A 22,066-nucleotide genomic window follows, 5' to 3' on the forward strand; every position below is an offset into this window, starting at 1 on the left:
GACAATTCCAATTTTGCCTCTAGGAACTCCTGAAACAATGGAATAGGGTGATACATTAACTCCAAATTCACTCCTCACCCCTGAAAACAAGAATAGGTGTTCCATTTAATTTCCCAGCTCAAACTATGCCCAGCAATGTGACTCATAGATCTATAACAATTAGATAAAGAGACTAAGGGACATAATTAAAATATCCTTAAACATGCGTCAATAATATAAAAATGATGCTAATTAGCATAGTCTCACCATTTCTTAGCATATTCTCAGGTTATAAGATCTTTTTCATTATGAAATTTTGAAAATTAAATCTTTCTCCCTGCCTACTAAATCTGAGGGTGTTTAATGGTGTTCCTTTTCCTCCCTGATCTGGTCCGGGGGCCCTGCCTTGCTCACACTCCTATCAACCCTGTGCTGGAGGCTGCTGCTGAGATGCTCATTGCTGAAATACGTGAAATGCCTTTGTTTCCTCCCACATCAAAGAAATGTCAGAGGAGATAATCACGTTCCTGGTACTTTTTATAGCTGTGTAGCAAATCTGAATCTTACCTGATTGGTAAAGTCTAGACTGTGTTGCTAGGTTTGGACTCTTGGCATTGTCTAGGGGAAGGAAAGCAGACAAGGAACGATAGAGGAAAAAAAGTGGAAAACAATTACTAGGCCTGGGCTTGCCTGAATGCCAGACAGTTTGTGCTTATTGTCTGGAAGTCAGAACCATTGAACTTCTACTAAACCAGGAGAAATCACCCAGCAAGCTTTTAATGGAGTTGTCATATGTTTTTCTCTTGTAGATACCCACTGACCTTTGAGGCCTGTGCTATATTTCTGGGACTTTTGACCTGTGTCTTGGGCTACCTCACCCTCAAATGCTGCTGTGGGCAGTGCTCAGCTCTCAGTTCTCCAGTGTCCCTGTGGCCTGAACCTGTCACACAGTGCACCTCCCACCTTGCCACTCCCTTTTTGCACAAGGTCCTCCCAGCTGCACTCAGCAAGTTGGAAAACCACCTGCCCATTTGGGGCACTGCACATTCCAGCCACTCTCAGAGGTTCTCACTGTGTGTTAGTCCCCAAAACAAGACCTGTGGGAACATTGCATGGACACCACAGTGGACATCAAAATGCAGAAGGTCAGTACAGATTTTGTGCCTGTGTCTCACAATAACCAAACAAAATACAGAATTCAGAATTCGGGACAGAGAACTAGCCCAAGTATCAGGAAGAGGAGGCAAGAATTTTCTCAAACCAAGGGAGACAGATTTTGACTGATAAGGAAAGAGAATCAGGAGAAGGAGAATCTGAGAGGAGCCATCCCTAAGGTCTCCTGTATCAGAAACAGAGGTACCAGTGCTCCCCATAAGCCCCCTTCTTCTATGGGAAGGATAGTGAGTGATAAGGCACAATCATGCCTGTCCTTCCTGGGGAGGAAAGTCCTCCAGGCAAAGAAGGGTGCCTGCAGATGAAGGAGGGGGCTCTGATCTGGTAGTGTTTCTGTAGTATTTTGATGATGATCACAAGGCTAGTGTAGGGGTTTCATGTTCTTTATCACTCTGTCAGAATAACACGTTATTATTTTGCTGGAGTTACATATTCTTCATCATTCTTTGAAAGTATGCTTCTAATCACAGATAATTTCTTTTTGTGTCTGTGATTCTTATTGCTTTTATAAATGGAGCAATGATTTTATCAAATGCCCTTTCTAGCTCTAGCAATCTAATTTCACAACTTTTATTCTGATATGATGAATTTCACTCTACTGGTATAATGAATTATATTTATGAATTTCCCATTATTGAATCAATCAACCTTTTATTTCAGAAATCAACTGCTTGGTGGTAGTCTATTACTCTTTAACTATATGACTTTCCTTTCTGGAGTCTGGAATAGCCTTTTAACATCTCGTCTACATCCTGATGCAATTCTCCGCACCAGAGGTTTCAGTTCCCTTCTATTTTGAGAATTGCTTATATTTCTGTCTTTGAATTTTGGATTTTGTTCCTGTCTTTTCTGACTTCACCAACTCTTATTATCATCGCCCCTGCTACAATCCTCTTCTCCTTTTCTCCCCCCTGTCCTGTTCCATCCTGGCTCTGTCTTTTCAGGCTAACACTTTCTGATATATAATTTTTAGAGATGTGCCATTCCTCTTGGTGCTCAGATGTGCTCCTTTGCAATGCACTTTAGTATGTTTAGAGCCAATGATGTGTTGATGTGTTTACTACTGGATCTCTGAAGCACAGATCCCTAGAAACTCAATTATCTGCTTCAAAACAGTGCACTTGGAGTACCTTCAGTCAAGACTGGGAGTGCACATCCAGGCCTTGTTCTCTGCTGTAGAGCACTATTAGTTAATCTACCCATATCTCTGCCATCTTATGTCTCCTCTTTAGTTCATGATTCCAATGCAGTTTTTGTCTTTTTATGTTTTTGCATTTAAGTCACACATAGTATTTAAATAGTCTATGTCATTTTCTCACAAACAACTGTAAAGTCTCAGTGGCCTGAATTAATAAAGGTTTGCTTCTTGTTAATGTTTAATGCTTACCTACATGGTTGGCTGAGATAATGGCAGTGTTTGCTTGGCTTGGTTCCCAACCTTAGTTCCAGTACCTGGAGCAGCTCTATCTCAGAGGCGGCAGGGCCAGGTTGGGCATGGTCTCCCCCAGCAGTGATACACACAGCTTCCTACAATCCCTAGCCAGGACACAAGACCTTATCTTGTGCCCACAGGAGGATGAGGAGAAATGCCCAAAGGGTGCTTCTACTCACTCCCAAAGCTTTCACAGGTAACCTGAATCCAGAATCAGACATGGCTAGGCCGCTGCCTTGTCAATGAAAATGCGAGAACATGCTTTCTCTATCTGAAATACATCCAAAAAACAAACTTTGTTCACTCTCCAGCATACTGCTCTTTGAGGCTTGGCTCCTTTTCCTGCTTTCAGCATCTGGCCACACAAGTCATAATGGAGTACAGAGATTCCTGCCTATCCTTCTCTGTCGGGTTGTCAACCTGCCTCCATCTGATGGGGGATTGGGCTCCAACCAGCCCTATCCCAGTCCACTCCCTGACTGGATAATCTCTAATTACCACCTCCACACCCACATTATCTCCACCCCAGACCACACATTGGAGCTGAGCCCTGGGCCTGCAATTGTGTTGTCTGCAAATGTACATGGAAGACCTGCAGCCCCTGTATCTACCCTGACTTGCACCCCAGCTCTGCAGCTGACATGCAAGTTGCCACCCTGAAAACCTCTCCTGATGGATCTTCCTCAGCTCTGGAATCTTCTCTGGACTCCATTTCCAACCCCACCCACTCCCTCGATGAGCCATTGACACGTTTTACCTAAACTACTCTGACAGCTGCCAAATTAATCACGAGGTGTCTAATCCCATCTACACCTCTCATAGCAGCCAGAGAAATCTCCTCAAATGCCAGTTCGATCCTGTCACCATTCAGCTGGAAACCCCATGTATGCTGTCTGCCCTTAGGCTGAGGTCTGAAATCCCCCAGCCAGTCTCTCATGCTCTGCTCACCCACCCTTCTCCAGGCCCTCCTCATCCTCTTCCCCAGCTCCAGACCTGATGGCTGTATGACCTGCAGGACACAGAGGCCCTGTTTTGAGTCTGATGATTTCTCAGTGAAGGGGTCTGCCTTCTCATTTTCTTGAGCCCCCAAAATTACATAGCCAGTGTTGTTCTTAGAGAGGGCTTCTCACCACTAGGGACTTTGCCCAAGCCAATTCCTCTATTTGAAATATTCTTCCTCCTTGCCTTTCAAAATTTGCTTCCTGTCTCAGAATAAGTACTTCTTCCTCCAAAAAACTTTCTACATTTCCTTGCTTCCAGAGCCCCTGAACTTCTCCTTGAAACCTTCATCATACTTGAACCACTCTCACTACCTGTAAATAGGATTTGTCTGTTCACAATGTTCAGTGCAGCCAGGCAGTACATGTGGGAATGAAGAAGGTGATGGATTCAGTGGCCAAAGAGTGGCCTGGGCTCAAATCCTGTCTCATCTACTTCCCAGCTCTGTAACTCTGGGAAGTCACTTATCTGTCTGTTTCTGGAGGACTAATAATAGCACCAAATGAAGCTTGAGTTTTAGATAAATAACAAGTTCATTGCTTATCTACATTGTGGGTTGTGAAGGGTTACTGTGAAGATTAAACACATCCAGCAGATGGGGAAGTGAGTTCTGCTCCCCACCTGCTTCATGGAGACCAGTCAGGATGATTAGAAGCTCTTAGGAGTGGCTCCGGAAGCAGCTGCTGAAATGATGAATGATGACTTCTGTGAGAATTAAGGGCTATGAAATATGTAAGGCACTTAGTGCAATGTCTGTTACACAGTGAACATTAAATATATTAGCTATTATTATTTTATTGTTAGAATAAAGTTTTGTGGTAGAGAAGTGTTTGCTGGAAAAGCCGGGTTATAATGAGGCTGGAATCACCCTGCCAATGTAGAAGTGTTTGCTGGGGGTGATTTTTGTTACACATTTTCCTCACAGGATCACAGAACATATTTTTCAAGCTCATTATGTGAAGCATATTTGTAACAGGACAAGCATTCTGCATGGTCACATTTGCGCGCACGCGCGCGCACACACACACACACACACACACACACAGCCTCTCCCCGACAGGCTCCAGCCCTTGCCACCTGGCCCTTGTTTTGCAGAGTTCTCCAAAACACATGGTGTGGCTTCTCATGGACTGCCGCTGTAGGGACCTCCAAGAACTAATACTTGGGCTTGTGAGCCCCTTCCCTTTCCTCCCAGCCCTTCCAAATCCCAGGAAACCCTCCAATATATTGTTGCCAGATGTACTGAATAAAAACTCAGCATAACCAGTTAGAGCCGAAGTTTAGATAAAGAAACATTTGTTTTTAGTATAAATATGCCCTGGACATAATGTTTTTGGATCTCAATTGTCCCACAAAGGCCATACCTTAAAAGCTTGGTCACCAGCCAGTGGCACTACTGGGAGGTGTTAAAACATTTTGGAGGTGTGGCCTAGTAGGAGAAGGTTAGCTGACTGGGGACATGGGCCCCAGAAGCAGATATTGGGGCCCTGTCCATCCCATCCCTTCCTGGCTGCCATGAAGTGAGTGGTGTGCTGCACCACACCACCAGGTACTTACCTGCCACAATATGCTGCAATAGGCTCCCCCCAAAAACAAGCTAAGTGACCATGAACTGAAACTACAAGCTAAAATAAACTTTCCCTCCTTGTAAGTTGATTATTTCAGGGATTTTGTCACAACAACAAAAGGCTAACATATGATACAATATTTGAGACATATTTCTAAACAATTGTCGCCTCTGTGAAATTCAAATTAAACAATGTGTGCCCTGTCTACCAGGCAGGCCTACTTCAGTTCTGGACCCACACCCATTTCTTCTTCATTTCCGTCCAAACCCATCAGTGTGCATTCAACTGAGCCCATTTGAGTCCAGCAGGAGACAAAGCTCACCTGCCTTTTTCTCTACCTGTCTCTTCTTTGACCCTTTTTCCTCTATGCTAGGTGAGTCCTTCTCCTAAGCAGACCACAGGAAAGTCAGTCTTAGTCTGGGTTCTGAGGGTGAGAAGATGCAGAAGATTGAGCAACTTGAGGGCTACAGATGCATTCCATGTGCTTTGCCTGTCTTGGACATCATTTATTTTCCATTCAAGAAAGCATCTCCCAGATGGAAGCACCCATCTGTCTCATTGTCTAATGTGCCTTCCACTCTCCCAAGAAAGCTCCCTTCCTTGTAGGTATTGCCTCCTCCTCCTTGTATTGGGTGTCCCCAAGTCACAGAAAGAAAGCTACCATGCTTAAAATTCCACCACTTGTTCCATCACAATCCTGTGAATTCTCCTTCCCTTTTGCTATGATTGAATCTGTGTTTCTTTCCTGCTTACATAGAAGTCATCTTTCCATCAATTTTCCAGTTCCCTCAGATGTTCTTGCTAACATTACATGACTTAACAGGATTCTGGAAGTCATTACACCAATGTCACTAATTTTCTAAAATGAGAGGATTTTTCTCAGTACTGAGCAACGAGGAGAAGCTTTATTTTCAACAATAATACTATTTCAGAATTTTAAAAAGGATTCTTTCCTTGAGAATCTTTGACATTAGGGGACATTAGAGTTACAAATTAACTTAACATTTCCTTAAATTGGAGATTGTCAGTAAATATATCTGAATCCCAATCAAATTTTTTCATGTCAATGAGGTAGTTCACATCAGAGTGGAAAAGGCCTTCAGCTCCTCATCATGAATCTTGCTTTTTGACTCCAAGTGCAATCACTCTGAGGCTACAGATAATTTAATTACCATGACATCTGCTCTGACTTGCATTTTCAGGCAAAGCAACAAACATGAGAAAACCTGTAAATAGAGGAAGTAAGAAGGGCCACAGCCTGCAGAGGAAAAGGTGTCTATTTCTTTCCTGTCAATTCCTTTTGTGCCTGCACATTTTTGAGGACTACTGTGTGCAGAGTGGGATAAAGCTCCAACAGGATACTCTGGCTTCTGCTCCTTGAGAATTTCCACAATGTCCCTTCAATGTAGGTCACGCTGATGCCCTATCACCCAGAAGGAAAGATGATCATGTATTCCAGTTGCATAAAAGAAATCAACATCACACATGTATTGTTCTTTTATGAATTGGTTTAAAAGTTTAATATTTAAAAAATAAAAGCAGATCAAATTGAAAATTATTAAAAGTTTATTGTGAAAACAAAATGATTCATAGGTCAAGGCGACCTCAAACTCAAACTTGTAAGAGGCCCTGGCCTGGCATTACACATGGGCTTATCAAGAGAACATCACCAAATCTATAGACCCCTCTTATGTGTGAAGACTGCATAGCTCAGGTGCATTGTTACCATGCTGATGAGGAGGACAAGCTTGTTTCATCTAAGGCTAAAGTTAATGTCACAGGGAGCTCAGGGTAGTTTCAGTTCATGGCTGTGGGTGGTTGGCCTTGAGGTACTCAACTGTGGCCTTCAATTTTATTTTTCCTAACACCATCCAGTGAAGGTTATTTTAGATTATTTGTTTCTTGAGGGGTTGTGTTTTTTGTTTTTTCTTTTTTTGTACATTCCACAAGTGATCAATATAGTTCTATTTTAGTAAAACTGACTTTAACAGAAAAGTCCTGATCTCATGATGAACTCTCCCTCTCCTGGAAAAAGCCATCATTGCCCTGAGGGAAACTCTCTCTGAACTAGTAACTTCCCATGGGGAAGATGATGATGGTGCTGTTTGCCCAGCTCCCTGTTCTAAACAGTTAAGCAGCGTTGGAAGAGAAGACATGGATGGTCCAACTTCTGACCTGCAGTCCAGCAGGCCAAGTCTCATTTGGAGCAACCAGCACTCCCTTGGTACCACAATTACCTTATGAGAAATGTACTCAAAGTCACTTTATCTTTTAACTAAATTTTTATTTTCACTGGTGCATGATTGTAGTGCCTAATGATTACATTCCTTGTGGGGAGTTGGTACACGTGTGTGACACATCATAATTTTCTTATCCCCTTTACTTCCCCTTCCTACTCCCTCCCTCCAACTCTTGGTCTCTTTTCATGGTCACTTTAGAAGGAGTCCATCGTTTAAAGTTATCCTGTCTCAGTTTCAGCTGTGTTTTCTTCCAAATAATGGCAAAAGTTAAGGTACAGGACTCACCCTCTTCCAACATTTTCTCCTAGCCCAGAATATCAGGACCACAGGCAGCAGGGCAGAGTCTGTGGGATGTAGACCTAATGCTAACCCAAGGAAAGGTTAATCCTAATCCAAGGAAAGAGGCTGCAGGCTGATGGACTCCTCTTGTTTGTCCTTGTGTTTGCTTCATTCTGCGCTGATTCTGGGGGGAAGGAGAGGTCACCCCCTAAAGAGGTTGGCAGATATAAATGACCTGTTTATCCCCTAACTAGGCAGGAAGCCTAATGCCACAGAAGCACTGAGAGATCTGAGTTGAAGGACAATGTTGCTCACTTTTGCAGATTCATGAGGTCTGCTTGTGGTTGGGACTACCCGTGACTACCATTTCTCATACCTGGATGAAAAAATTCCAAATACCTCCAGATCCTCAAACTTCCCCCAGAATTCTGAGGTCAGAAGATATAACACATTTGCTTCTCAGATGGAGCAAATAACATTAGTCCCTAAATCCCATTTTCAGAAAGCTAACCGCAAGTGTCAGGCATGGTGTTGTCTATGTTTGCCTGGCCTCCTTGCCCACTCGTGTTTTCGGAGTTCATGGTATCACTCTCCCTCTGTGAGGATGTTGGCATACCAGAAGTCTTACTAACTGCCTTAAGGTTAGAAAGAAAAACTGCAGTGGAAACTATATTCAAATTCAAAACTCTCTGAGCCCAAAGACCTTTGCTTTAAGAGCACCCCCTTTTCATGTTGATGAAGGACACAGATGACTATTCATGAAGAACTAAAACCCCATTACCCAGTAGGAGAATACAGGAATTCACAGGAATCCTTTGTAAAGTAGGCTTCATGCAAATCTGCAGTGCTCCTGGGCACACAGACATCAGCCATTGCCTATGACCTGACTTCTGTGTCCAGGAAGCCATCTACATGTTGAAAATGCTGAAAGAGGAAACACAATATCTGCTACTTGACCTAATGGACCAAAACATGACTTGATAAAGCCTTGGCTGAGGCTCGCTGAAAATACTCATAGTCTCTTGCTGTAAGAAGTCCAGGGTGATGACAGCTGTCTTCACACTACCATCCTATCTAGCAGTTACCACCTTGGGGCAGTTATTTGCAAACTGAATGTTGCCAATTACTTTTTGTTTCCTTTATAATAAGTGAGCATTTGGATTAACCATGTAAAAGAACCTACAAAGAATTGAATCACTGAGCACATGGCCCTATACATCCTAGAGGCTTAATAAATATTTCTTAATTCAATTGAGTGAAGCTGAAGCAACTTCCTATGTTTGAGCCTCTAAGACAAGGTGGGAAGACTTGTCCAACTCCCCACTTTCCCAACCCCATTCCCACCCCCAGGATTGTCACAGTGCTGGATGCCTGCATTTTCATGGCTTCACTGCCCACTCACAGGATCAGAGTTCACAGTATCACCCTCTGTCTGCACACAAGGATGCTGGCATCCCAGAAGTCTTAATAACTTGCCATAGCTGTCCAATGACTTCCAGCCTCCTAGGATCTAGCCTTGGGCTGTGTATATAACAGGCTTCCCTGGACACTGCAGAGAATTTCCATGACATACCTCTTGGTGTGGGCTATCTGTGTCTATCAGGAACCCCAGAGCGAGTATTAGATAATCTCAAGAGGCTGCCAGAGTCTGGAGATTGCCTAGGTGTTTCATATCACAGTGAGTTCTTCAACTCACCTCCTTTCTTGGGCCCCTGTGTTGAGATCTCTCTTCTCCCATGAACTTAGCAGGTCCACAAGCAAAGGACCCTGTTCCCTTCCTTTGACTCCTGCAATTGCTCTGTGGATGCCTTCATTTTAGGGAACTATTGAGGTAGGAGAGAAGAAATAAAATAGACAGAAAGGAGACAAGTAAAATCATAATTTAAAAATTGTACTTTTAATAAAAACTGCAGCTTCAGGACACAAACTCACTCAAAAATTCCTAAAGTCCTTAAAGACACAATAAGACTTGCCCATTCCTTTTTAACTCAAATGGGCCTTTTCACCTGTGATTAGGCCATCCTTTTTCAACTGTAAAATGGGCCTTACCTTTACGGATGGTCTACTGTTACCACTCTATCACTTGTGATGACTGTCACCTATAAACGGGCAGTCACCTTTCATCTGTAAATTGGTTTTCCTCTTTCCATAGATTCTCAAGTTCCACAGACTCCTACCCCCAGCTCCCCACCCCCCATAAATACACTCAGCTGGAGGCCACAAAGGCTTCTCTCCCTCTTAAGGGCCTACACTCTTTGAATGAATATTTTTAAAATTCTGCCCAGTAAGCCTCTTCTTGCCTCTTACTGATGTATCCTGAAAATTCTTTTTCTATGATGAAAGTCAACAAACTTGCAATCTATTTCATTAGTGGGGTGAGTCAATGTACCCCATCTCCACTTTGGGAGATGTCTTCATACACTGGTCCAGCCACACTGTGACAATTGCCTATCTTTGGCAGCTCAACAGCTGAGAGTGCATGGTGCCAGTGATCTTAGTATTATGGCTTAGATCTAGAATATCTGCCAAAAGCATATATGTTCAGAGATAATACTTTTGGAAGGTGATTGCTTGAGGGTGCTATCCTCATTAGTGGAGTAATGCACTGATGAGTTCATAGCTAAATGTGCAGTGAGGAGGTGGGACATCATTGGACAAGGTGGGCATTGGGGAGGGCATGCCTTTTGCTCTTCTTGTGCTGTCTGCTTCCTGGCTACCATGATTTGAGAGGCTTTCCTCTGCCGTGCCTTTCTATCAGCCATTTCTGTCTTGGAGCCTACCAACCATGAACTGAACCTTTTGAAATTTGCAAGCAAAATAAACCTCTCCTCCTTTAATTTGTGGGTGTTGTCCCAGCAACAGAAAGGCTAATATACTTAGTGTCCAAGTCAGTGCTCTTCTTTCTGTTAAATTTATTCTCTAATGGTTAATGTGTCAACTGGTTAGGCCTTAGCCCCCAGCCATTTGGTCAAACATTACTTCTGTTAGAGTATTTTTGGATAAGGAGTACATTTACATTGGTAGACGTACAGTAAAACCAATTGCCCTCCTTAACTGGACTGGGCTTCAACCCATCAGTTTGATGTTGGAAGAGAAAAAAGTGAGGTCCCTGAGAAGGTGGGAATCTACAGAAGACAGACTTCGGACTCAAACTGCATCATCACTCTTCCCTGGGCTTCAGCCTGCAGAATTTGGATCTCTCAGTCTCCACAACTGCATGATCTAGTTCCTTAAAATAAATCTTTCTCTGGATGTATACACATATAGGTCCCTGTGCTGGGGCCTCTTGGCACAGGCTGCCCAACATGCTACATGCACAGCCCTGAAAGACAGGGGAGGCTTGATGCCCCTGAGGACACTCACAGCCACTTGTCTCTCTGACAGACATCTGTCAGATGTCAGCTATCTTTCTGACAGCCACTGCCCTGACAGACATCCAGGGGTCTTCTCAGGTGTCTGCAGGAAAGAAGTGACTTGGTCCTTTTCGGGACTTCATCATCAGGAACTAGAGAAAGGCTGGCTGCAGCAAACTGTCTTTTAGCTCAGAATCTAAAAACTGAGGCAAGTTCCAGGCACAGCTGACACCTGACCAAGCTGCCTGACAATGGCCTTCCCTTGCCCTTCTCCTTAGGGAGAGTTTCCCAGCTGGGCCTGGCAGCCTAGTGTGCAGCTGGTTTCTGTCTGGGACCCAGAAAACTTGGGCAGGCCACCAATCAAACTCCCTGAGTGGAATCCTTCCTCAGACAAAACCCAGCTACATATCCACATGCTTTTTGCTGGTGTTCTCCCTGTAAATACTCCCTCAGATGCCCATACCTGCAGGCCTTGCTGGCATTTTCCTTGTACCCCTCTCCAAGGGTCCCGCCAGTACTTCATGAAGAAACATGGTCTCGAACCTCCGAGTGACAGGCCTGCTCTCACCTGGCAAAGAAGCACTTTTCACAGGAAAGACTGAAGATCCTCCAGCTGAAGACCTGCCAGGCTGATTGCTGACTGTCACTTTAATATCCGAGCTGATTTTCTACTTTCTGTCCTCTGTGAAGCTAACTCTCAAGCTGATTGCCTCTGGCACTGCCCACCTGCCTGCTCCCTTTCATCACCAAGCCCTGCAGGGGGAGACCCTGTTGTGGAAGTTCTCAGGGTGGAGAAGCTCACCTTGGCTTCACAGACATGCACAGTGATGATGCTGTGTGTGGCCAAGATGTCACCTGGCACTTGACTCACAAAACTCAGCTGGTATGCAGAACCCAAAACTAGCTACACACATTTCAAGGCCCCTTTATAACACAGGAGATAACTGTTAGGAGGCTAAGCAGAAACAGCACTTTGCATTCTCTCTGTTCTTTTACTAATTTATTATGACATCGTAAATGCAAGTCTTACTTTAATGTATCAGATCTGATAGTTACAACAAAGCCTATGGTTATCTAACACACAGGCATTAATTACACAATAGTAGTGCTGTAAGGTAGGGTCAAATGCTCTGCCCACTGTTTGAAAAACCGTGTTCTTTTATCTAAAAAAAAAAAAAAAAAGGAGCAGAGTATGGGGCTCTTCAGTCTGCTTGCCAAATTTTGGTAAAGGTTTGGTGGCCTGGTTCAGTCTCTGGAGAGTGTCCCGATTAGGGATCCTGAAGCCCCCACTCTTCTTTCCTTGTAACTTCTCTTTGAAATTACCAAGTTTCAGTGACCCTATCATCAAGAGTTAGACAGCTGCGCTCTGTGGATGCCCTGTGAGGGGTGCAAGAGAGGCTGAAGGGAAACTACATCCAGTGGGGAGAAGCATCAGGGAGGATCAGGAAGTTAGCCATCATGTCAGCTCTGCATTCTTCATGTTAAGCCACACACACCGAACGATGCCTCCACTAAGAGTGTCTCTTTGATCATAGCTACTCTGGCTGGGAAAGAAAGTAAGCTTTCATTAAATACATCATCTTTCATACAGTTATTTAGGAAGAACATGAATGGCATGCACACACACACACACACACTACTACATCTTACCCTTGGGAGGGACTCAAGAAATACTGACTAATGCTACAAGAAATAATTGAGGCAGATCCTAGAATCACATATAGATGTTTCTGCTGAGACATTGTTGCATTTTCCCTCCCCCTTGCCAGTGCGATGAAGAGCTCGTAGACCAAAGCCAGACCCTCCCTTCTGAAGTCACATCCCACATGTCTGTGCCTTATATAAAACCCATCACTTGCCTGCCCAGGTGAGTTCAGTTAAGCCTATGGCTCCTTCCAAAGTACAGCAACATTCAGTCAAAGCAATACTGATCTTCAACAGCCTAATTTCAGAATAGGAAAAAACGGTGTTTCCTATGTTGCTTGGGCAAAACAGCCTGAGCTTCTGACTCTCTGAGCTTCTGAATCTGGGGGTTCCCAGCTCCTCACCCAGTGGCAGCAGGACCTAGGAACTTTTAAACTGTCACTGATACACCACTGAATATACTAGAAAACAAGAGCTAAATTTAGGCCCCACCAATATCTCTCAATAACTACAAAAAGCATCTCTTGAATCAACATTTCTGGGCAAGCTGCGGTGGTGGGGAGGAAATCTGGGTTTGGGTAATTGGAGATAAAATGCTTGTGATGAGAGCACGTCTCACAGCTGCAGAATGTGAGTGTGGAGACCAATAATTGTGTTTCTCGCTACCTGAATACATTCCAGTTCTCACAGCTTCATTTCCTAGGAGATAACTATATCTTTTCAAAGTGATCTTTTTCCTTTCCCATTTAAAATTCAGCCTTTTCAGCCTCTCAACAGAACTGACTCAGGATCCTGTCCATTTCCTGCCTTGCCTCTCCAAACAGCCTGAGTCCAAGTGCACCCTGCATCATCTGGGTATCAGAAGGGCAGCAGCTGGTCTGTCACACTTGCCCTTGCTGGCTGTGGCTGCAGGCCCCCTCCTTGTCTGGGCAGGAGACCCCCAGCAATCTGCCAGCAGCATTCACTGTGTGTCCTCTTTCTTCCAGCCCTGAAGTTTCTGTGGGTCCCTCTAGCCTTTCTGCCCCTTTCTGCCATTCTTCTCTAGTAGCACAAAAAAATATTCCAACACTTAACCAGTACTATGATTGGCAAGCTGCCTCCATCAAGTGGTTTCAGGGCTGTAAAGGCAGGAAGTCCCCCAATCGGTCCTTTCTGCTGGCCTAGGGGAGAACTAGGTTCAGCAAGTCATAGTACTCAGGCAACAGGCAATAGACAGCCTGTACTGCATCGCAGGAAGAGGGACACAGCCATATTTCTCAGTCTTGCCTTAAATCACAGGGCACTTAGCGTGAAACACCAGAGAAAAAAGTACATTCTTCTCTGACTTTTTGGCCTCTTCCAGCTCAAAAACATCTCCAGACTTTATTATTTCAGGGCTTGCCCTTTGAAGCCCAAAGTATGATTTTTCTCTGGCCAGGCAGTATTGGTCTTCAGGGCTGTTGTATCTGCTGTGTTTCTAAGATTCCTGTTCAAAACACAAAAGACCCTTTTGTTTTCAGTTTCCTCCACCCACTTTCTGAGGCCATTATTGCCCACCAGTCAGGAGTAGAAAGGTCGGGAGCAACATTAAGAACAGGAAAAGAAAAGCTTGGGAGCCTCTCAGCATCTCACCTTCCATAGCCCAGTGGCTTCCTGGGGAGTCCAGGCCACTCATTTCTGCAGAGGTCTTCTTGGCTGGTGGGGAAGGGGCCAAGATGCAGCAAGAAAGCATCGTGGAGATGGGTTAGAGCAGATAAGCCACTTTATTCTTCCACTCCATGCTATGAAGAATTGTTCAAATTTCCCAGTCCACAACAGCTTCATGTCTTCAAACCATCACACATAATGTAGAAAATGTGCACATCTTGAACCTTTCCAGTTGCCCTGGGAGTGGAAGTCTTCATATCACAATGCTTCCTGTAATCATCTCAAGCAGGGCTGGCGCCACTAACAAGGAGGTTAGCGTGATCGTGGCCCTGGTACCCAGAGCACTGTGTCAGCTGGACAAAGGGAGCCATTTGGATACAAATCACATGGAAACAAGAGTTTGGGCCACATGGTGCTCTGAAGGTACCTCAGTACCTGGTTCTTCCTTTTGTCCTGTGGTTGTGAAGCCTGGGACTTGTATGAAACATTTTCCTGGCAGGGACCCAGCTCAACCCAAGTCAGCCTGGGTTATTTCTGCTCCTGACAAATGGCAAAACAAAAGACTGACATGGTGGAGTTCCCACCCCTCTTGTCCTCTCCCTGATGGCACCTGTTCCTTCTAAAATGTTCTCAAGGCCTCTCAGCACACCATGTCCTCATGGCCCCAAGGCCCAGGCCACCTGGCACTGATTGGAAACACATGCAACTATCAGTGCTCTAAAAGGGCCACCCTGTCCTCTGAGGCAGAGGGTCTCCGCAGAGGCAAGCTTCCCTCTGAGTGTCTCAGCCCTTAGGAACCATGTGATGTTCCTTCTTCTGGTATCTCAGGCCCAGTCAATGGCTGAGACCTTGAGGAATAGAATTTCAGAGAAGGAACAGGGTTTCACAGCATAAATCATTTGTTCTGTTAGTTTGAACATTGCATTTTAGTGTATAAACACATCCTTTCAGAACTAGATCCCACCCATCTGAAGTCCCAACCTAAGAAATACAGTCAGAAGCATTCAGTAGAAACAGGAACCACAAAAGTTCAACGAAAACACTTCACAAATGTCTTCTCAACATGAGGAAAAACATTTTGCTGACTATGACCAGGAACTTGAGAATCTGCTGCAGACAGCACACGATCCCCATCCTCAGGAAACCTACATTCTAGCTGATAAAATAAACTATAAAGGAAATAAATAAATATCAGAATGTAAAGCACAGAGTATCATCAGGAAGACTGACAGGTGGGAAGCAGTTTGGAGGTGGTGGTTTGAGAAGCAACCTCTGAAGGAGACAGATGTGGAACCATGTCTGGGGTAAACAGCTGACCTGACTGAGGTGAACGGGAGGAGACAAGGTTGATAGGGGATGAGCAAGTAAAAGGGCCATATCACAGGACTCAGAGGACCATGGCCAGGAGGGGCAGGCAGGATTGAGCAGACCTGCTTCCATTGTCACAAGACCACCTTCCAAATGCCCAGGGAGAGAGCTAGCTGCAGCCAGGGGAAAGGTTGTGGGGAGGTGGGGGTGCAGGTGCAAGGTGGGACCTATTTAAAGCCACCATAAGGTAAAACTTCAATTAGGTTAAACCCAGACTATATGCAAACTAGGAGTCAAAGATGACTCCTATACCTTAGCCTGAGCAATTGGGAGAGTGGTAAGGGCATGGGGAAGGGAGTAGGAGTGGAAGTAGTGTGAGACTTGCTGGGGATCAGACTCAGGGCCCAGACTTCCTGACACAGGATCAGAAGCAGACCTACTCATGTGACATTCATGCCATTATCACTTTGGGGCGATTTGGTGCTTGACTGAACCCTATTTCTCTCTTCCCAGGGACCAAGAATATTTCAGAATAATACGAGTTAATTCCATGTAAGGCTGTCACTGCATCTCCTGAGACCCTAGGAGTTGACCCGAGGGCTGCAGAACCAGAGATAGGGGCGCAGCTACTGGAAGCATGTCCCCACACTATGACTATAACTGGAGGAACCCAAAGGTTGCTCTTCATACCTCTTCTTTGCCCCCGTGTCATCCAGAGTCACTGCAGAGGCTGCCTGGCAGGAGTCCCTCAAGTGGATCCAACTGCCACTAATAACAAAAAGCTCTGTAACCTAGCAAGGCCTGGTGCCCAATGGGGGACTGACAACTGCAGCAGAGACTGCTTGGGGCCAGAAGACAAAAGGAGAGGTCCTGTCCCAGGAGACTGTGGGAAAGGCAACCAGAAAGGAGGGAGCTGGAGAATGAGTACTTCGTCTCATGTGTCTACCTTCACCTCTTGAGCATCTCTGCAACTAATAGAGGACAAGGGACCCATCAATGTCTATGCCAGCCACCCCTGGAGCTGAGAACAAATTTAGAAGATACCAAATGTCCTGACCACACATATCATTGTCCTCTATTTCCTGTTGTCATTTTCCCCTTACAATCTTCCCTACAAGAGACAACGCATCTGTAACATAAAACCAACTACAGATCTAAATTCCATCACTGGAAATTCTATGGTTAGAGCATTCTCCCCATTTAAGCTGAGTAACAGTAGCTCATTTCCAGGATTTCCTAACCAAGAACATCACAGCCCTCAGGCTCATGATTAGGCTACCAGACCTCCAAGCTGCAGCCACCTGTTCTGATGGGCACAGCACCCAGGTGGGTCTGAAACTCCTGCAGTATTGTCCCTTATTTTATTCTCTGTCCCTACCCATACATATGCATTTGCATGTGTGTGAGTACACTGGACACCCGCCCAGCTATGTTTCTATAGATGACCTCTGCCTACACAAACTATTTAAATGCAGACATCCATGTGCACACATATGCACATGCATGCATGGCCATACAAGCATGCAATACACCCACACACATGCAAACCCACAGGTATGCACATGCACACATGGACACATACATGTTTTACACAAACACATATCCATGCCTTATGAACAGATGCACATATATGTACACATATGTACAAATGTGCATGCCAACAGATAGACATGTAGAATGAGGCTTCATGTGTATATGTACATGTGCATGCATACATGCAGGTGTATCTACATACTTATATAAACATCCATGCACTCACACATGTATACACGTATATTTGTATAGATTGTCTATGTTATAAGGAAATACAGTCTCTAGAACCCTACATGCCAAGGACTGAACAAGTAAGAGCTGGAGCCCGTTAGTCCTCATTTTGCAGGTATATACGAAGACACTGACACATCTTATGGAAAGTTTTACTCTGGGTCTCAAAGAGAATGGTCTGTGAGAACCTACAATAGGTGTTCAGGAAGTTCATCTTTACATACATCTGTACACACACACAGCACGCACATATATAACAAATTCTTGAAAAATCAAGAGACCAAAGGAACCCCTACAGGCTCATCTGAAGGCTTCCTGTGCATCAGCACAGATCACCTCATTGCAGCTACCAAGAGCTCTTCCAAGTTGAGGTCTGGACACAGGCAGAACCAATTTTCCAATTAATGAGCAAAGATAGCATGTTTGGTTGATAATAATGGAGCACTGTGGCCAAGAGAGAAAAAACAGCAATTAGCCTCCTCCTGCTCTCTGAAAAGGGCTGGAAAGCAAATGTTATAAATGTCATTGACATGGACTCACAGGTGACAGAGATTAAAAAAGGATTTTTTTCTTCCCTAGGTGTTCTCTCCAAGCTTCATCTGCAGTGTCCATAGGGAACAGCCTTGCGGTCTGCACAGAAAGGTGTTTAGTTGTTCAAGGAATCCAGTAAAAAAAGATCTATGGCTCCTGTCAAGAATTCAAAACCAGTGGCCCTCTGTCCTCTTTGGACCAGTCAACCCTCAGAGATAAGAGTGGCCCTGAGGTGCCAAGACAGCTTTCACACTCAACAGAGCTTTGGGCAGGAAGTTGTCTGAAAAGCCAGCAGGTAAATCATACACTGCGCACCACAATTACCAAGGCCAGCCCAAAGAAGAGTTTAACAAGCAAATGTAGGAAACAGGCAGACTCCCAGCCACTATCTAGCTCTTCTGCTGATGCCTAAGGAGATTAGAATGGCAACTTCCCCAGGCTTTTGTTTTAGTCTTTTGCTTAATATTATAATCACTTTTATTGAGGCATGATTTCTATGCATGTAAATTCAATAATTTTAAATGTGAAGTTCAATGAATTTGACAAACATATGCCATTATTTAACCACTACCACACTCAAGATACAGAAGAGCTCCATTCTCAAAAATAGTTCTCTCTCATCCCCTTTGCTGTGAATCCTCCCCTACCCAACCCCCTCCACCTAGGCTTTATCTCATCATAACTTTGCCTTTTCCAGAATTCCATATAATTGGAATAATTAAGTATGCAGTCATTATAGTTTTTGTTCATTGAAAATAACAGTACTGAGATTCATTCACACAGGTATACGAGTACATCTTCTTAATGTGTAGTTGAGGGGTCCTCAACTTCCAGGCCACAGAGAAGTGCCAGTCTGTGGCCTGTTGTGGTGAGTGAGCAAGTGAAGCTTAATATGTATTTACAGCTGTTCCTCCTCACTAACATTACCACCTGAGCTCCACTTCCTGTCAGATCAACAGCAGCATTAGATCCTTATAGGAGCACAAAACTTACTGTGAACTGAACATACAAGGGATCTAAGTTGTGTGCTTTTTATGAGAATCTAATGTGGGATGATTTGAGGTGGAGCTGAGGCAGTGATACTAGCACTAAGAAATGGCTACAAATACAGATTAACATTAGCAGAGAGGTGTAACCGCACAAAGACTATAATAAATCAAGTGTGTGCAGACTCATATCAAAACCCTATCAGTAAGTAACAAGTGACAACTAAACTGCATCTCATGGAAGGCTCTCTAGTCTGCCAACAAGCTTTAAGTCAAAATGTGACACTTACTTGAGTCTGCAGGTGGCTTTCCTATTATTTAATTTACCTCTGCCAATCATGTCTCCGTCCCATACTGCACTTTTGTCTCCATCACAGTTTTGGTAAGCCCATAAGCTAACCCTAGCCAAAATGAGTAAAAAACAAAAATCACTGGAAAGCTTCCATGAAAAGGGTGGGAAGACTCAATGATGAGATACCAGAAGACTCTAAGAATACCAACAAGAAGAAAGTGACATTTAAAAGAAAATGCCAAGAGTACTACTTAATTATGGGTTCATTGTAAAATGTGATGTACATTCTCCAAACCTGCTTTGTACAGTATGTGGCAACCAGCTATTTAACAGAGCCGTGACCTTCAAAACTGCTCCATGACATGGAGACCAAGTACCTTGCATTAAAAGACAAGCTTTTGGGTTTTTTCTGAAAAAATATATGAACACAAAGAACACATGCAGGTATTAAAGTCTATCATTTCATTAAATGCGTCTATGTTGAGAGCATCCTTCTTAGTGGTTAACTGCAGTGCTAAAACTAAGAATCCCTTTATTATTGGTGAACAGTTGATCCTACCTGCTCCTAAGGACATTTGCCATGAAATTTTAGGAGAGGCTGTAGTTCAAAAGGTAGCATTTGTTTCTCTTTTGGTTAACACCATAACTAGATTGATAAATTAATTGATAAAACAGCAGAGGACATTGAGGCACAATTGTTAGAATGCTTTAATGAGTTACTAAGGTATGCAAACAAGGTTGACAACAATACTCATTTTTGTGTGATATATTTTTCATGAAAATGTGCATGAGGATATGTCATGTACAGTTTTGTTGTCAACCAACACCACAGATACAGAATTATTCAAGTCTTTGAATGATTACATATCAGAAACACTGAATTGGTTGTGGATGCACAGCTGCCATGACTGGATAGCTTTCTTGTTTCACTACTCAGGTCAAAGAGGGTAACTTCTGAATGTGAAACTATGTACTTTTTATTTACAGAGAAATGCTATCTAGCTAAGAAAATGTCACCTGAACTTAACAACATTTTCTAAGATATGATTAAAATTAACCACATGAAAGCACATGCCCTCAATTGATATCACAGCTCTGTGAGGAGGTGGACACAGAACACACAAGTCTTCTCTTATACAAAGAAGATGGTTTTCTAAAGTTAGATCATTTGCTGAGCTTTTGAGTCATTAAGAGCCACTCCAGAGATTTAAAAAAAAAAAAAAAAAAAAAACAGCTGCCACTGCCCCTATATTTCAGTGACCAGAATGGGTCACAAAGCTGGATTACCTATGTGACCTGTTCGAACTGCTCAAGGAACTCACTCTTTCACTTCAGTCAAGAACAATTGTGCTCTAGTCAATGGATAAAGTGGCTGCGCTCAAAGTCAAACTTCTGTTACATAATGAATGTGATATATTTTCCAATTTATGGGGTCTTTAATTTCTTTAAAGAGCATTTTGTAGTTTTCATCCCACAAATTTTATGTATATGTGGTTAGCCTCTTAAGTACTTCATATATGGGGGAATACAAAGGTGAGTATGTGAAGGTTTAATGTAAATATCTTTTAGTTATTTTTAATTTCAATTTTTTTTACTCTGTGGCAAATAGAATCTCTATAGTTTAATTTTAAATTATAAGTTATAATTTTAAAAGTATAGTTAATTTGTTGCATATAGATCAAATATTCTACGACCTTTTTGAAATTACTCATTTATTTTATTACTTTAATTTGTAGATGCATTAGGCTATCAAACAAAAATAATCACATACTTCATAATCAGAGTTTTAATCCTTAGTTTCCAGGCTATGTGACTCTTATGTTCTAAATTCTTTATCATGTTTTATTGCACTTGTGATATGGCATCAAGCAAAATCGCTCTTTCATTATTAAGTATATTAACTGTAGGTTTTAATAAATACTCTTAATTAGGTCAAGAAAGTTCATCTCTGAGTTTTTAAGAATATTTTTGTTTTGTTTATCATGAATGGACATTGCATCTTGTTAAATGTCTTTTCTGCACCTATTAAGATAATCAAATTATTCTCATTTTTACTTGGTTATTATGGTGAATTGCCTTGATTGATTTTTCAGTGTTAATTTAGTATCATATTCAAGGGGTAAAATACACTTGCTCAGGCTGAATTGTTCTTTTAAAATCGTGCTGTTTAGCTGGCTGCTATTTTGTTAAGAATTCCACATATATGTTCATGAAAATACCAGCTGCTTTACATATAATATATTATTCTGATTTTGGTTATCAGGGTAAAGTTGGTCTCACAAATCGAGTTGAAATATATTCCTTCTTATTTTTTCTTATTTCTCTTGAGCTTTCTTCTTTTATGTGCAGATACACAAAGAATGTTTAACATTTAAAAATTTGGCTATTTTTTCAGGAGCTACTGCAACCCTTGATCTCTTGTATAATTTTCTTATATTCAGAAGATATGCTCTTTTATCTTCTTAAATTTATTGAGACTTTTATAACCCAGAATATGGTTTGTCTTCATAATGTGAAAGAGAGTGTTCATCCTGGCTCACAAATGCCAATAATACACATCTCTTTCCAACAGCACATGGATAAACATCATGTTTGTCCCTTGAAATCAGCCAATGCAAAATATTTACAACACAGAAACTGGCAAATATTACACATCAGAGTTTTGGACAGCCAGTTGCCTGAAAAGCCAGCAGCTAAATGGTTCTCTGCACAGCATGATTTATCTTTTGAATGTTCCATGTCCCTTGATTAGTTTTGTAACTATCTAATCATACATTAAAATAAACAAATTCATGAGATAACTCTCTCATCCAATATTACAGCATTTATTATAGTCTTTTCTCTTAGATATTTGGAATCTTTTTTCTCAATTTGTGAAATTTAGCTGCATAA

General features: G+C 42.9%; 1 long non-coding RNA gene across 1 annotated transcript; it reads left to right on the forward strand.

Annotated features, from left to right (window-relative positions):
* Positions 1–1,018: 1,018 nt before the first annotated feature.
* Positions 1,019–21,912, forward strand: LOC147825701 (uncharacterized). The gene is made up of 3 exons (XR_015440420.1): positions 1,019–1,124; positions 16,115–16,927; positions 17,945–21,912. It is a non-coding gene; the product is annotated as an uncharacterized LOC147825701 (long non-coding RNA).
* The last annotated feature ends 154 nt before the right edge of the window (positions 21,913–22,066 follow it).

Source organism: Heterocephalus glaber, unplaced genomic scaffold (genome assembly GCF_053883595.1).
Source record: "Heterocephalus glaber isolate CG9 unplaced genomic scaffold, H.glaber_assembly_v1.0 deba00001497, whole genome shotgun sequence".
NCBI lineage: Eukaryota > Metazoa > Chordata > Mammalia > Rodentia > Bathyergidae > Heterocephalus > Heterocephalus glaber.